Raw genomic sequence first — 16,299 nt, forward strand, 5'->3', positions numbered from 1 at the left:
TTGAAAAAAAAATGTTATTTAAAATGCATTTATGTTACAAATATCCATCAAAGACGCTAAGCGAGATGAATATGCTAACATTACAGATAAAATTAACAAGATCCAACCATCCGCCAAAATGTAGAGAGACCAAAAATACAATTCGCAATATTTTAGTATATATTTCAGTTGTGCTGTAGGGATCTCCCCTCAATACATAAAGAACCAGCCCAGAGATGCTGCATAAAGCTATACTCGCTTAACAAGTTGATATTCCAGATTCTCCTGTAATGTACACTTTTGAGAAAAGCACAGCCTTTCTCTAAAATCTATATACAGCTTCTAGCCATCACAACTTGACGACATGGCTCTCTAAAACTGATAAACTGAGATCTTCTCTTGATTGTGATCGTCGACTCTGCAACCGCATTTGACCTCTGTGAGGCGTCCACAAGGGTCCAGTATCAGTTTGTATTTGCCCCAAATTGCTTGGAAAAAACAATCCAGCTGACACAGTTGACTGGTGCTTGAGAGAATCAGCATGTTGCACACTTCCACCCGCAAGGCTTTGCGCAAGTCCAAATGGTTGCTGACACCCTGAATTTGAAGGGCTAAGTGGTATCTTTGCTCTTCCATCCCCTGAAAATAATGAAGAAAAATAATTCCAGTTACATTACAGAATATGATGCTTGGGAAAACACAGACAGAAATCATATACAATTTGCAACATCATGATTCATAACTGTTTTAATTTCATTTCAAGGAAGAATAAACAACATTATTAGAATTACATGACAAATGAATTTGGAAGGTTTCCTGTGATGAGATCAATAAAGTAGATACAAAATCCTTCTTGTAAAGTAAAACTAAACAATAGAAATCTTAATGGCGACCACATGAATTTCTATCCCATCCAATCAGGATTAGTAGACTGAGCATGTTATTAAAAGAAGCAAAGCTTCTCCCCCGAACCACTTATAGGGAAGGCAGTTTCACAACACATGAGACAGAATAAAATGGGGGAAACTAGTTGAAGGATCAAAGCACCAAAGACAATAGAAACAGATCTACAAACTGTAGTCCTGGACTTAAATTTCAGTTCAATGATAATACATGAGAAGAGTAGAACATGCAGCCTACCTCCTACAATGGATGTCAGCCCATCCCCTAGAATTGCCTTATTTGATCCTTTTTTAGTTTTTTATAGTAGCTTCAACCACACCAGTTAGCAATTCTGGAAATGAGTTCAAACAACTTTAGAAAAATGGAAAAGAAGAGATGAAATTCCTCATTGTAAATAAATGTCAGTTGCATCAGAACCAAGCCCATAAAAAAAGAAATCCAATCAGATCCAAAACGTATCCATGTTTACAGTATGCGTAAACAAAGCTAAAGCTTTTGGAGAGATGCAAAAGTGGTGAACTTCTATTCGATCCTTGCTAATTCTGTCCATGATATGAACAACTTCCCCATATAACTCCGTTTGTCAAGAATAACTTAGAGCAATGCCTTTGGAGAAAAAAGGAAATGATAAGCAAATAATGAGCATGTAAGAGGTTGGGGAAAGTTAAGCCTAGATCACACGGGAAACACATTCAAGTTGAGTTTGTCACCATGTTGATGGTTATCCCCTGGATTAACTACCTGCGAAGGTGCACTGTCTTCGATATCTCTTGCATGTAAAATTTTCCCTCAATTTCCAGAATCGAAGAAGTATGCATTGTATTAAATTATAACCAAAATTGGAATCAAACTATTCTAATGTTAAAAACTTCTTCTGAATGTCACTCATCAGAAAAGGAATGCATTGCCATGGATCAGTGGCCAATGAAGAGGAGCATAAAAAAAATAGTGACAAGCATGATCTGCAATGTTACAATTGATGTTATAGCTCAGATCTTTTTGACACATTTCACAAGCAGGGAACAAGGAAAGAATCGTGAGCATATGACCAGAAACAAGGGTCAACTAAGATGCCCTAAGGCACTTGCCAAGAAACGTGTCGGTGTGAAAACAGAACTAGAGAGGACACTCCTTTGTGACCAGATACTGAAAAGAGTCATGGCTATGCAGGTTAGCCCAATAGCAAATTTAGGCACTATGGATCTGGTCTAGAATAGAAAAAACGAAATAACTAATTGCTAGATTCCTGTTTGCATATTAAATACAAGGGGTGAAAAACATATCATTAATAATTTCTCAGTACTACAAGGTACCTCCAGGGAAATACACTTGTTGTTTCTTCAATTTGGTCGCTTCTTTAACATAGTTACGACACATACTAATGACCACACAACATTTCAAATTCAAGTTAGCCTCTTTTCCTAAATGACTATCTCGTCCGTAGAAAAGATCAGCTCTATAAACTCTATTATAAGGTTTATTAAGGAACACACACATGGTATGACTTCTACATTTGAGAAATATATGTGTTTTATAATTAAACAAGCTTTGGGAAGTATCCTGTGTACAGTGTTAAATCTTTTATATTTGCTTTAAGGAAGGCATGCTTTTTGAAATTCATGGAATCTCCAAATGTTTCATTGTCCACTTTGACTGTTTGACATAATCCAACAACGTCAACGATATCATGTAGAATGTCATCGAGTATCCCATTCTTCATATCCACAGTTCTTGACTCACGCAAATGGTGCATCAAAGGCACTTGGTTTCATCCTTGTGAACAAAGCATCCAGGAAGGGAGGCACCTCAGCTCACTTGGAATCCCAGAAACCTGATTATGAGGAAACATTAGATGCAGCCACAATGCCACATTATAATATACCCATTTTCCACACAATACTGCCATAGGTGTTCCCAATCATCTGAAACACTTCATAGACTTTAAACCTGTTCTGCATTTAATTGTGTAGTAATCACAAAAATGAAAAATGTGGAACATCAATAGCCAAACATATCAAGAGCCCATGAGCTTTTAGTCTTGAACAGCTCATGACCTGAGGATGCCTCTTCTGTGGTTTTACCCTTGTTGAGATTAGTGGAACATGAGAAAATTAATTGACATCCTCAACGGGAGTGAGCTGACTTTATTCCACATACTACAGGTTCACATGTACAGATCCTTTGTTGTGTGTTATTTTTTCATGGAACAAATCATCATCATGAGTATAGTTACAGAAATTATAAACTATTGCTAATACTCAGCTGAGTACTAGTCCAAACTAATCGTATTAATCTTCTCAAAACCTTTGGCAAACCAAAGACAACCAAGCATGGCACTCAAGCAACAAACACTTGTAAATTCAATAAGAAACTTAAGTGAAAATTTTATGCAAACATATGCAGCGGACTTGTGGAAAAAGCAGGGGAATCAACATTTCTGTAACCACGGAGGTTAAAAACTTGACATAAGCATAAGATGCAGCGATGAGTAATAAATGCATAGCCTCTGAAAGAAAAGAGAATTAAAAGGCAACATAAACACAAACATATAGAGGCAGATTGTCAAGTGAGTGAAGGAAAAGAGAAATGATCAATCAAGATTATTCAATTGGTAAAATAAGTTTTTTCTAAGTTAAGGCTTCTGTGATATGAATAACTTTGATTATTTTTTTTTTGGATCCATCACACTGAGTTTTTTGAGTTGATATTTGGAGGCTTCGAGCCAGCAAGTGTTTTTTGAGTCCTGATGGTGAGCCACTCTGGCTGGATCAAAATGTCAACTCAAAAAACTCACTGTGATGGATCTGGAAGAATTTAATCAAAATGGAAAAAAAACTGTTGAAGATGAATAATTTAAAGTTTCAGTTACAGAGCTTACCAGAACGACTTGGAGAAATTCCATTACCGATGGAATTACGTCCTTGGAAGCGAAAAGGCGATGGAATTTTGATAATGGGGCTGCCACTTGAAGTGTGTTGTCCAAAAAGAGGCAAATGCGGTTTACGCCATAGCCTCAAGATCCCTTTATGAAGGCACGATAAAGCAAATATTATTATTAAAAAGAACATAAAGAGCACTGCCGTAAGAGTAGTTGGATCTAAATCGAAATGTCTTTTCTCAAAAATGTGAAAATTAGCCTGGCCTCCCACTGTCGGCCGTTTTAACAAAAATGTTCCAGCTTCAAGCAATGCATCACCTAAAGTCCAAGTAATGCTACCAGACCCCACAACTACTTGTTGCTCCTTCAATTGCAAACCATCTCTCAGGAGTGATACTATATATGGAGCACGAAAACAATATTGTTCTATAGAAGGCTGTGGAACAACACTCCGCTCAGCATCTTGCCAAGTTTTAGTGCAGAACTCCCGACCCTTCTCTAGAACATCATTAAATGAAGCAACAGCAGATAGATTAAAAAACTTGAACACAACAAAGAAACCTGACATAGCATAGAATCGCCCTTGAGATTGTTGCTGCTGATCACTGATAGCACAAGGATGTTGTTTGCAGTCTGTCCTTGCCCCCGAATGTGACCATTCAGAGGCATTTATGGTTGATTTCGCTAGAGCTTCACATTCTTCCCAGTTGGGCTCACCAATCAACTCAAGCCCTACTCGAGATTCTTCTTTACTTATGTCTCTTCCACCAACCAGAGGACTTCCATTCTGGAGTAAGAAAGAACACTGAGAACATGAGTATTGCTGTCTATAACCAGCATGTATGCAAGGATGATTGAGATGCAACTGACCACCAGAGAATTTCCCACTGTCAGTTTTTAAATTTTTTCTGAGTAGAAGTACAACGGACTTTTCAAAGGCATCATTTAGGCCATAACCTGTAAGAGAATATGCATTTAGATGGCGTTCCATTGTTCCAATGGTCAGATTCAAGCCATATTTAGATTCAAATGTCACCTGTAATGAGGAACCCCCTAAGTCAAGTGCACCAAACGTCTCTAGAATCGGCATATTCTGCAATCTACCCATCATATAATTAAGAGCTACCCATCCATGGTAAGCCTCTTCTACCCCAGTAATTATCCTAACCCAATTTCTTCGACACATAAATGGAGATTCTTCTAGAATTGACAATGCCTTGTCCAGGATCCATTCTGAATCTGAACTTGGCATCCTGCGAAGCCCTGCTGTGGCCAAAAGGAAAAGAGGGCTATTTTTATGAGCATGAGCCGGTATTTTCTTTTCAGCCCACTGGAGCAGTGGTTCCATGGCTGACCTCAACCCTGATTCATTGTGTAAAAGTTTATCAAAACCAGGTTCAGTTTCCATGCGATGATAAGCTCGACCATTCTGTTGCCTTGACTTGCCATCAGTACCTTCAGGAAATTGGCGCAGCACCATTGGAATACTCCCTTGATGCTTGCCATCATTCCGCACCCACTCATACACATAAACTCGGGTACCAGTGCTCCCACAGTCCAAAGCTATAGAAAAATGTGATGCCTCTGTACTCCGATAAGATTTTAACCAACCAAATCCCGCAATGATCAGAATTAAAAGCATTAAGAGAAGTAAAAACCCAACAGCCACCTTTAACCAGCATTGTTTTCTCAATGGTGTTGAAGGTAGGCCCTTCTCCTTTGAAAAGCTAGTGCCTCCTCCTGTGCCCTCCCTTATCGATGAAGGTTTTGTTCGAAGAATACCAGCACCGCTCAAGGCTAAATCCCCTTCTTCAGAACCAACCTTGCGGTATGTTGAGAAGTCTTGGAGAGACGATGAATGCCGCAGGCCACCTGTCTTTCCATAACCTGCCCATGCAAACCTGAAGGGTAAAGCTAAGAGCGGCAATGCAGAAGATGAAACAGAAGAGCCAGAATCTGATGAAGATGCAGAGAAATGACTCGCCCTGAGCCGGTATTCTCCTCACCACACCCTGCCATCTTCGTCAAGGGACATGATCCGCTTCATAGAGCTCCCTGATGTTCAGATCGAAGGGATCGAGGCGCCTCAGATTGCTGTCCTTTGTCATCCATCCACAGACGCTTGTCCTCTCATTCATCCACAGACGGTTGGCCTCTCTTCGGTGACGCTTGATTTCTAAAAAGGCCAATGATCTAATGGTTGGAGTTTATGGCAAGGGCTAACCAGCCATATATTTTGTATTAAATGTTGGGCCAACTATGTATGTCAAACACGTCATGGGAGCGCATACATATCCATGGAACGGGACTCCGGCCACCACCTTGTGTTTCCGGTGACGAGCGCGGGACCCACCAACCGCGGCCCCCCGTCTCGAACTTGCTGTTGTCGACCTCCCCTCGCGCCAAAACGCGTTCGAAATCGGTCTATAGCGGCCTCTGCAACCCGGATTGACACTGCACATTCCTGTTACATTCTATCGATTGAAATCTGATTTTGCAGAGACCTGGAAGGAGCATCGAGAAGGCCAATTTTCATTATCTATCCATTGAAGTAGCTATTGGGTTTATGCAATAGGACGATATTTGTCGTGTATTTCTGGATTAATTTGATATCCATTGTGTATCCATCCGACCAGATATTGGGTGTCTATAATAGGCCGATATTCATTATCTACCCATTGAACCGGCTATTGGGTTTCTGCTATAAGGTGAAATTAACTGCATAGCTATTGGGTTTCTGCTATAAGGTGAAATTAACTGCGCAGCTATTCATTCAGGTTTTGGGTTCTTGAGCACACCCAAGAGTTCGTTTGGTGCTGTGTGGAGATGGCTTACAAAGTCGATGATGATTATGACTATTTGTTTAAGGTGGTTCTGATTGGGGATTCTGGTGTCGGTAAGTCCAATTTTCTCTCCAGATTTACTAGAAATGAATTCATCCTAGAGTCAAAATCTACAATTGGTGTGGAGTTTGCAACACGAAGCATTAATGTTTATGAGAAAATGATCAAAACCCTGATATGGGACACCTTTGGTAAGGAAAGTTCTGTGTTGGGAGATTGAGTATGCATGCCAAAATTTTGAAAGAATTCCTGCGAGAACTGTGGTATCGTGTATGCTAAAAATGGGTAGATATATCGAACAAGTGCAAGACAAGGAGGTGCCCAGCTTGTGCAAGAAAATGCATTGTGTAGCTGTGAAGCTGGAACATATAACCTTCTGTATTATCCTTGGTATTTCTCTAGGCTGAATGCTCCAGATCAGAGCAGCTGTCTCTACAGTTACATTATCAGAATTGGGTTTGAGGTGGATATCTTTGTTAGGACTACACTGATTAGAATGTATGCCAAGTGTTTGAAAAATTTTCTTAATGAAATTTGACCCCATGAAGTGGCTTGATTGCAAGCTATGCATATAATGGAATTTCCGGGGAGGCCTCGAGAGGCTTTAGTTAGACGCAGCACAGAGGAGAATGGAAGATGCAAGCTTATTGATTGATCAAATGCCATACGAGATGCCATCTTATGAACTTCGTTGATTGTAGGGTATATTGGACATGGGTATGATCATGGTTCCTTGGGTTTCCATTACAAAATATAAAGAACTGGAATTCAACTTGATCGAGCATGTATGCAAACTGTGAAAATATTGAAAAGGTATGATTAGAAACCTTAGGCTTTGAAATGGTGTGATTTTGTCCCCACACCCTCGCCTCCAAATCCCATATAGTCACATATTGCAAATAGGATTGCAGGATCTTGTTGCAAATTACATGGTCATCCACTCTTGTGCAAGTTGACGTGATACTAGGTCACGTACACTTCTGCAAAATATTGATGCCGGAGCATCCCTGGATTACTTGCTATCGTGCATATAAAAAAAAAAAAAAAAACAAAAAATCTGTTTGATATTCTTTGTTACAGTGTTTGTGGTTGTTTCTTCTCACCTAAACAATCTCTAAGGAATTCAAGTGAACCCACGTAGATAATTCTTACCTTTCACTTAATTGCTGGAAATCATTGGTAATAAGAGAGTGAGAGAGAAACATGTTTTGATTTCTTGTTGCATTAAACATGGAGGCCAATGGTTTTAAAGAAATGTGGATGCTCAATTTTACTTTATTTGAACTACAAAAGCGATAGATTTCTTTTTCCAGTGAGAAAATATTTCTAACATTGTTTCCTTTAATGAGTGAGACGACGAATTTTTTATGGATGCTGAGTGGTCGATGGCTATTTTTTCAGCATCTACTCTACTAAAATTAATAAAAAGAGGGAGAAATTGTTTTGCTAGAGGCAGAGGATAGATTGGGAAAATAGGAAAACACCAATGTGCTGGGTGTTGATGGCTATGTGAGAGATTGGGCATTTCTAGGTTGCTGGATAGAGCTACATCAAATTGTTTGAAGCTCTGCTCAAGGGGAAAAGTAGTTTATTTTTCACCATTGTTGTGTGAGAGAAATTGGTTTTTTTAAGTTTCATTCTTCAAATTGGAATATTGTTGTGTATTTACTATCAATGCAAGTGATTATGACTATGGTTGAATTCAGTCTTAATAATGTGTTTATAACTAACATTACATTGCTGGTGTGAAAGAAAAAAGAAAAAAAATCAGATGTAGCATTACAGTGCTGGTGTGAACAATAATTATTGTTTAGATCTAACATTACAATGCTGATGTGACAAAATTTGTTATTGTGCATATCATTTCCCCAATGAATTAATAATCACTGCTATCTTTTCTTGTGGTATGTACCTTAGAGAGGTAGTGCGGTATCATACATAAAGCCTCCCAACATAAATGCTCCTGGTTAAAGAAGAGCTTGTCCAGTTAGGGCTTAGGGACAATGTTGGTTATAGTAATGATGCTTACAATGTGGCTTATGAATCTGACTCTTCGTGAGAACTCTTCAGTTTGAGATATGATGTGTACTAGTTGTAAAATTATGAATACCTCCCTAGTTAAGAGGGAGTGTTGAGAAATGTAACTAGTTTCAGCCTTCATAATTGTTGTACCCATTTCAATATGTATCCTATGTAACAAATAAGAAAAGAAGAAATAAAAATATTATTGTGAATGTATGGGTTTCATGTTCATTATTGATGGTCTTCTAGGTAAAAGCATGTTATTTGTGCTTTGTGGGTTTGTTATGTCTTAGGATTTATTGTTATGAGTCAAAGAAGTCAACATCATGTTTATAAGACTCTTCCGAGAAATTTGTCATTGTGAAAGAAATTATTTTTGTGTCTAGAAAGTTCGAGAATCTCCAAGGGTACAAGTTGGCCCTGGGATCCTCAAGTCGGCCTAAAGGATGGAATTCAACCTCTTAAGAAGGCTATAAAAAAAGGTAGTTCAACCTCATTTGGACACATTCACACAACAAGCTAGATATCTCAGGAAAGAGTTTAATCTATAGTTGGGAAGCTAGAAATAGGAGAGTGAAGGTCAAGGATAAGAAAGAAGGACGAAATTTATCTACTTTTGGACTTTATCTCTCACACGTGAGAAGAAGCTAGGGTTTTTGCAACCAAAATAGGCCGAAGTTACAGGTTTGAATTTCTAGGGAATGAAGTTGTTGTCGGGGAGCAGCATTGTAGGAACAAGTTGTTGGATAGAGCGAAATCCTTCTCTTGACCTAGTTGACCTTGGGGAGCATTGATTTGCTCCATGAAGGTCTAAAAAAGAAGATAGATTAGGGTTTCTACAACAGTAGATGGGACAAAGTTGTTGGGCCAAAGTTGTAGGTCGTGTAGCAGTAGCTGGAAGGTCAAAGTTGCAAGAAAGAAGCAGTTTGGTACAAAATCAAGGAAGGACTCGAGAAAGGGCTGACTTGGTAATGGGAGAAGGACTTGGTCTAGGGATTCAGTTTGTGTATCTCATTTGAAACAAATTCTAAGAAGAGAAGAGTTTCCTAGTTTTCCCCTGGGAGGGGTTCTGCCCTGGCTAAGAGCGTATATTTGTGTCCTCTTTTGTTGTTGTAGTTTCTTGATATTGTTTGATGAATAGATCTAACTAAAGAACATAAAGAAGATAACTAAGAATCACAAGCAAGTATCAAGGTTAAGAAAATAAGATATAATAAGCTGCTTATTTATATTTTCTAACAAGACTTACCCTGCAAATGATTTACTTATTCCATTATTTATAAATACAAGGGCAGAGAAAATTCCAAGGATGTTGAAGAAGGTCAAATGGTTAAGCTATGATCTCTCTTCCTTGCATGCGCCTAAAGATATTCAAACCCTGCTCCCCATATTCAGATGAGAGATGGAAAGCAAATTTTAGAAGAGAAATAAGTTTGGCCTCCCTCACTTCTTGATAAAAATAATTCCTTCATGTGGGTAATCAACATATTGTATCCACAAATAGAATCTAATTTCACAAATCCATCCTTGGAAGACAGCTCCAAGACCACAAAATGCATAAAAAAATGAGATGCTTTCCATTAAAACCTGTAGCAAAGGAAAGGATTTGACAAAGTTGTGGACCTAGATAGATTCATGCTCAGAGACTCGCACAAGTTGAGAGTTACTTGCACTTATGCAGATCAAGATTATCAGTCCTAAATATCTGCAACTTGTAACAGAACACCAGTTGGAAGGTATATTTGGGAAAAAATAACTGTTATTGCTGCTACTACCATTCAATTTGGCCAATGCATTATTTTCTTATAAATAGGGTGATAAACATTATGGATTAGAATGATTTCCTTCATTTATATTTGTGAAATCATTCCCACACCCTCCATAAAGCTTTCAACTACATTGTCTATATTGCTACCACAATTAAATACAACATTTTTCTCAACATAGGTTTCTGTTTCAATTTGAAATACTTTGCTAGAGGAATCCTTTTCAGCACTAGCTATTCTAATATAGGAGTCCTTCTTAACATTAATTTCTCCATTACAAAAGCCTTTATAAAGCTGAAGAGCAGCAACGTCTACACTGAAATGATTAAGAGTGTTATTGGGGTCAAGCTGCAAGTTGTGTCGTCGGCTGGATTTACCATGGGTAAAAGCTGTTTCTGCTGCATGCCTAGTTATGTACATGACACATACACTATATTTTTCTGGTGCCTTAGATGTTTCACTTATGTTACCTTCCACATCATCAACTTCCACAGAGGAGATATCACCATACACTTCCTTTCTTTCTTCAATTTACAAATACATACACAACATATTCACCAAAATCAAAGCCACAAGAAAAGATAGCAGCGATTATTAATTCATTGGGGAAATGATATGCACAATAACAAATTTTGTCACATCAGCATTGTAATGTTAGATCTAAACAATAATTATTGTTCACACCAGCACTGTAATGCTACATCTGACTTTTTTCTTTTTTCTTTCACACCAACAATGTAATGTTAGTTATAAACACATTATTAAGACTGAATTCAACCATATTCATAATCACTTGCATTGATAGTAAATACACAACAATATTCCAATTTGAAGACTGAAACTTAAAAAAACCCAATTTCTCTCACACAGCAATGGTGAAAAATAAACTACTTTTCCCCTTGACCAGAGCTTCAAACAATTTGATGTAGCTCTATCCAGCAACCTAGAAATGCCCAATCTCTCACATAGCCATCAACACCCAGCACATTGGTGTTTTCCTATTTTCCCAATCTATCCTCTGCCTCTAGCAAAACAATTTCTCCCTCTTTTTATTAATTTTAGTAGAGTAGATGCTGAAAAAATAGCCATCGACCACTCAGCATCCATAAAAATTCGTCGTCTCACTCATTAAAGGAAACAATGTTAGAAATATTTTCTCACTGGAAAAAGAAATCTATCGCTTTTGTAGTTCAAATAAAGTAAAATTAAGCATCCACATTTCTTTAAAACCATTGGCCTCCATGTTTAATGCAACAAGAAATCAAAACATGTTTCTCTCTCACTCTCTTATTACCAACGATTTCCGGCAGTTAAGTGAAAGGTAAGAATTAGCTACGTGGGTTCACTTGAATTCCTTGGAGATTGTTTAGGTGAGAAGAAACAACCACAAACAATGTAACAAAGAATATCAAACAGATTTTTTGTTTTTTTATTTTTATATGCACGATAGCAAGTAATCCAGGGATGCTCCGGCATCAATATTTTGCAGAAGTGTACGTGACCTAGTATCACGTCAACTTGCACAAGAGTGGATGACCATGTAATTTCCAACAAAATCCTGCAATCCTATTTGCAATATGGGATTTGGAGGCGAGGGTGTGGGGACAAAATCACACCATTTCAAAGCCTAAGGTTTCGAATCATACCTTTCCAATATTTTCACAGTTTGCATACATGCTCGATCAAGTTGAATTCCAGTTCTTTATATTTTGTAATGGAAACCCAAGGAACCATGATCATAACCATGTCCAATATACCCTACAATCAACGAAGTTCATAAGATGGCATCTCGTATGGCATTTGATCAATCAATAAGCTTGCATCTTCCATTCTCCTCTGTGCTGCGTCTAACTAAAGCCTCTCGAGGCCTCCCCAGAAATTCCATTATATGCATAGCTTGCAATCAAGCCACTTCATGGGGTCAAATTTCATTAAGACAATTTTTCAAACACTTGGCATACATTCTAATCAGTGTAGTCCTAACAAAGATATCCACCTCAAACCCAATTCTGATAATGTAATTGTAGAGACAGTTGCTCTGATCTGGAGCATTCAGCCTAGAGAAATACCAAGGATATCACAGCTACACAATGCATTTTCTTGCACAAGCTGGGCACCTCCTTGTCTTGCACTTGTTCGATATATCTACCCATTTTTAGCATACACGATACCACAGTTCTCCCAGGAATTCTTTCAAAATTTTGGCATGCATACTCAATCTCCCAACACAGAACTTTCCTTACCAAAGATGTCCCATATTTTGATCATTTTCCCATAAACATTAATGCTTCGTGTTGCAAACTCCACACCAATTGTAGATTTTGACTCCAGGATGAATTCATTCCAGTAAATCTGGAAAGAAGATTGGACTTACCAATACCAGAATACCCAATTAGAACCACCTTAGACAAATAGTCAATCATCATCTACTTTGCAAGCCATCTTCCCACAGCACCAATGAAGTTTTGGGTTTGCTCAAGAGCCCAAAACCTGACTGGAATACAGTTAATTTCACCTTATTGCAGAAACCCAATAGCTATATGGTTAATTTCACCTTATTGAAGAAACCCAATAGCTCTTTCAATGGGTAGATAATGAATATTGGCCTATTACAGAAACCCAGTATCTGGGCAGATGGACACACCATGGATATCAAGTTAATCCAGAAATACACGACAAATATCGTCCTATTGCATAAACCCAATAGCTACTTCAATGGATAGATAATGAAAATTGGCCTTCTCGATGCTCCTTCCAGTTCTCTGCAAAATCAGATTTCAATCGATAGAATGTAACAGGAATGTGCAGCGTCAATCCGGGTTGCAGAGGCCGCTATAGACCGATTTCGAACGCGTTTTGGCGCGAGGGGAGGTCGACAACAGCAAGTTTGAGACGGGGGACCGCGGTTGGTGGGTCCGGCGCTCGTCACCGTAAACATAAGGTGGTCGTCGGAGTCCCGTTTCATGGATATGTATTCCCCCAATGATGTGATTGACATACATAGCTGGCTCAGCATTTAATACACAATATATGGCTGGTTAGCCCTTGCCGGAGTTTATTCCATCGTCTAACAATCGATCTAAGGGCCCATAACGAGACACCGCAGCACGGAGGGGAGTTCCTCTCAGAGGGAACGCCTTACGGCTTAATTACGCATTCTGATAAAGGATTAACAAATAGGGAGATTCGGAACCACGACTATGTCATTACAAGGTGAAAAATTAAGGATATGCATAAAAATATAATATATTATTAATAATTATATTAATATGGTTTTAAAAATTATAATTATAACTATAATTATATTATATATGAAAATTGATTTAGATAGGTATATCTGGGAAATTTTAAAATAATATTAAATTATTTTAAAATAAAGTTTTAAATAGGATGTAATTTTAAAATGAGTATTTTATTTTTTATTTAATTGGTATAAAAGTTTAATAGTGAAATTATTATTTGATTGAAATTTTTGGGATGTAGATTTTTTTGATAAAAGTGTTTAGGTGTAGATTATTGATGATAGTTGTATTATTAAGATACTCTTTGTATGAAAAATGGTTCAAATTTTTATTTACTTATGTTCATTATAGGGGCAATGGGAAGGAATCAACATTGTGTAAGTGTAAGACAACTTCATTTTTCTCTATTATTTTAAAATAAGATTTAAATGTTAATCAATCTAAAACAATAAAACACTAAGAGAATTTGGAGATCAATAAGTAGAGAGATTAACATATAGCATAATTACATAAAAGCAAGTATGTGCGTGTTATAATATCAAATTACATAAAACTTCAAAATTCCAAAAAAAATGGAGTCATGTTTGTAGTAAATAAGAATTAGAACAAATACATAAAAGCACATATTTTTGTTGAGAGAAGCTTCTAATGTAAATGTTTTCCAAATTTTACAATATAATCTAGTTGTGATTTAGAAATATCTTATGCTCGTATGTTGTCCCATATTAATTATGGGAAGTGGTTCATGACAAGACATAAGTTCCAACATGATATTTTGATTATGGTAATGGTTGTAGTCAAATGGAAGTGGTGAGGCTTGTTTGGGTGCTTGTTACATGTTTTGTGGTCATTGAGACTTGTTTTCTAAGTCCATGCCCGTGAAACAACAATATTTTCCTTTTTAGGGGACATATAGTATTTTGGCAATCTGTTCATTTGGAGTCCTGAAAATTATGGAAATCATACGAGACATTAACACAAAGAGAGCCTCAATCAATGTCCTCGAAGTTATGCCTCACTCTGCTTGCATCCTGACACTCAACATTAGGGCATATTTTTTCCATGCTTTTCTATCAACTTCATGCTACTCCATTAAATTATTTTCCTTCTCATGATGTCAGTAGTTCACACAATAACTCTAGGGTTTCCAGCATTATATTAATAATTAAAGGGTTCAATGATTGGGCTCTTAGACACGTCATACTTCTCTAAAATTTCTAAATTATTTAGTGTACACCATATACCAATATGCTATCTTGTGTTTTCACTTCCTAGGGGGACTATAACCCTTTGGATATTTACATGCACCACTAGTTTTTCTCTCTCCATATATGTAGCATCCTTGTTCTAACATAATGATTTAACATTTTCCCAGTAGTGACAAATATAGGTCATTAACAACATGTATATTTTCATGATACCATTGACACAAGCCACTTATTTTCATCATAACATTATTCTCTAAGAAGATACACCTCATGTTGTAGTGGACCATGCTTAACCTAATATTTTAACTCGTCCTAGGAAATATTACCTCCTAACCAAAGATTTTAGCCCCGTGAAAGATCCACAACATGACACTATAACACACCGAAAGGCTTCCCTTAGCACCTTCAATAACGTCACAAATTCTACAGGGTGACATTCTTCTATCTTCTTTACATAGAGCACTCCAAGTATATTAGGGTTTGGAAATTCCACAAAACCTTATCGAGATCAAGTGTTTAATCTTCCAATATTTCCTCCAAACTCTAGCTTACGCTGACTTCTTAGGAGAAAATGAGGTTTCCCACACTTGGCCTTAGCCAGCAACTAGGTTTTCAAATTCCACAAAATCTTTTGAATATTAGGTGCTTCCTTACTTTACTAATGTTTCTCCAAAAATTTAGCTTATGTTGACTTCTTAAGAAAAACCACATTTTGATGATTGTTAAAAAATGAGGTTTTCCACCTTTATACAAATTCCTCACACTAATTTAACTTTCATCCCAAAATATACTCATATGAAAAGTTGATCTGAATTTGAAACTACTTGAAATTTGTTTGCAAGGTATTCAATTCAGAAATAAACATGTTTAAAAGACTTCCATGTCTTGCAGAAAGGAAACACATGAAAATTCCAGTTGTTTATGACCCATCTAAGCATAGCAGAATTATTTCCTTTAACTGTTTAACACATTAAAATGAATTTGTTCTGCAAAATAAACCAACCACATATGCAAAAGAAGTTGATAAAGCAGTTCACCCCCTCCAGGGCTACGTCTGCTGGGTCCAAAGCCCCCAAATGGGCTTGTCCTTGTTTTTATAAAATGCTCAAATTGAAAATACAGCTGAATAGAAGCATCTACAGGAGAAATAGATGGTAGAAATGGATTCAGAACACTTGAATCCTTCAGGATTGACTATTGGATCACCTCCAATGGATACCTGCAACCCTGTACAGTCTTCCCAATACTGGCCCCTAGTGGCTCCTAGAACTTTCACGGCTTCAAAACGTATGCAAATGACCTCTGATGGCTGTAAGACCTGCGCCAATGGCTTCAGAAGGTCGAAAATACCCAAAATCAAAAACAAATTCGTCCAAAACCGACTTTCCTAGCCAAAGTTATGGCCATTTACTCCTGACTGCCTGTTTGGCCTAACAAAACCCCAGTTACATTTAGTGA

The 16,299-nt window shown here is 37.5% G+C and overlaps 1 pseudogene across 1 annotated transcript; it reads right to left on the minus strand.

Moving 5' to 3' along the window:
- On the minus strand, positions 1-6,222 carry LOC149212525 (putative apyrase 7 pseudogene; annotated as a pseudogene). Its single transcript, XR_016250017.1, has 3 exons — positions 5,985-6,222; positions 3,761-5,758; positions 1-618 (listed from the first exon to the last, which is right to left on the minus strand). The product of XR_016250017.1 is annotated as a putative apyrase 7 pseudogene (transcript).
- Between the last annotated feature and the right edge of the window lie 10,077 nt (positions 6,223-16,299).

Source organism: Pinus tabuliformis, chromosome 1_1, assembly GCF_031772625.1.
Source record: "Pinus tabuliformis cultivar Carrire ecotype Pingquan chromosome 1_1, CPIR1, whole genome shotgun sequence".
Lineage (NCBI taxonomy): Eukaryota > Viridiplantae > Streptophyta > Pinopsida > Pinales > Pinaceae > Pinus > Pinus tabuliformis.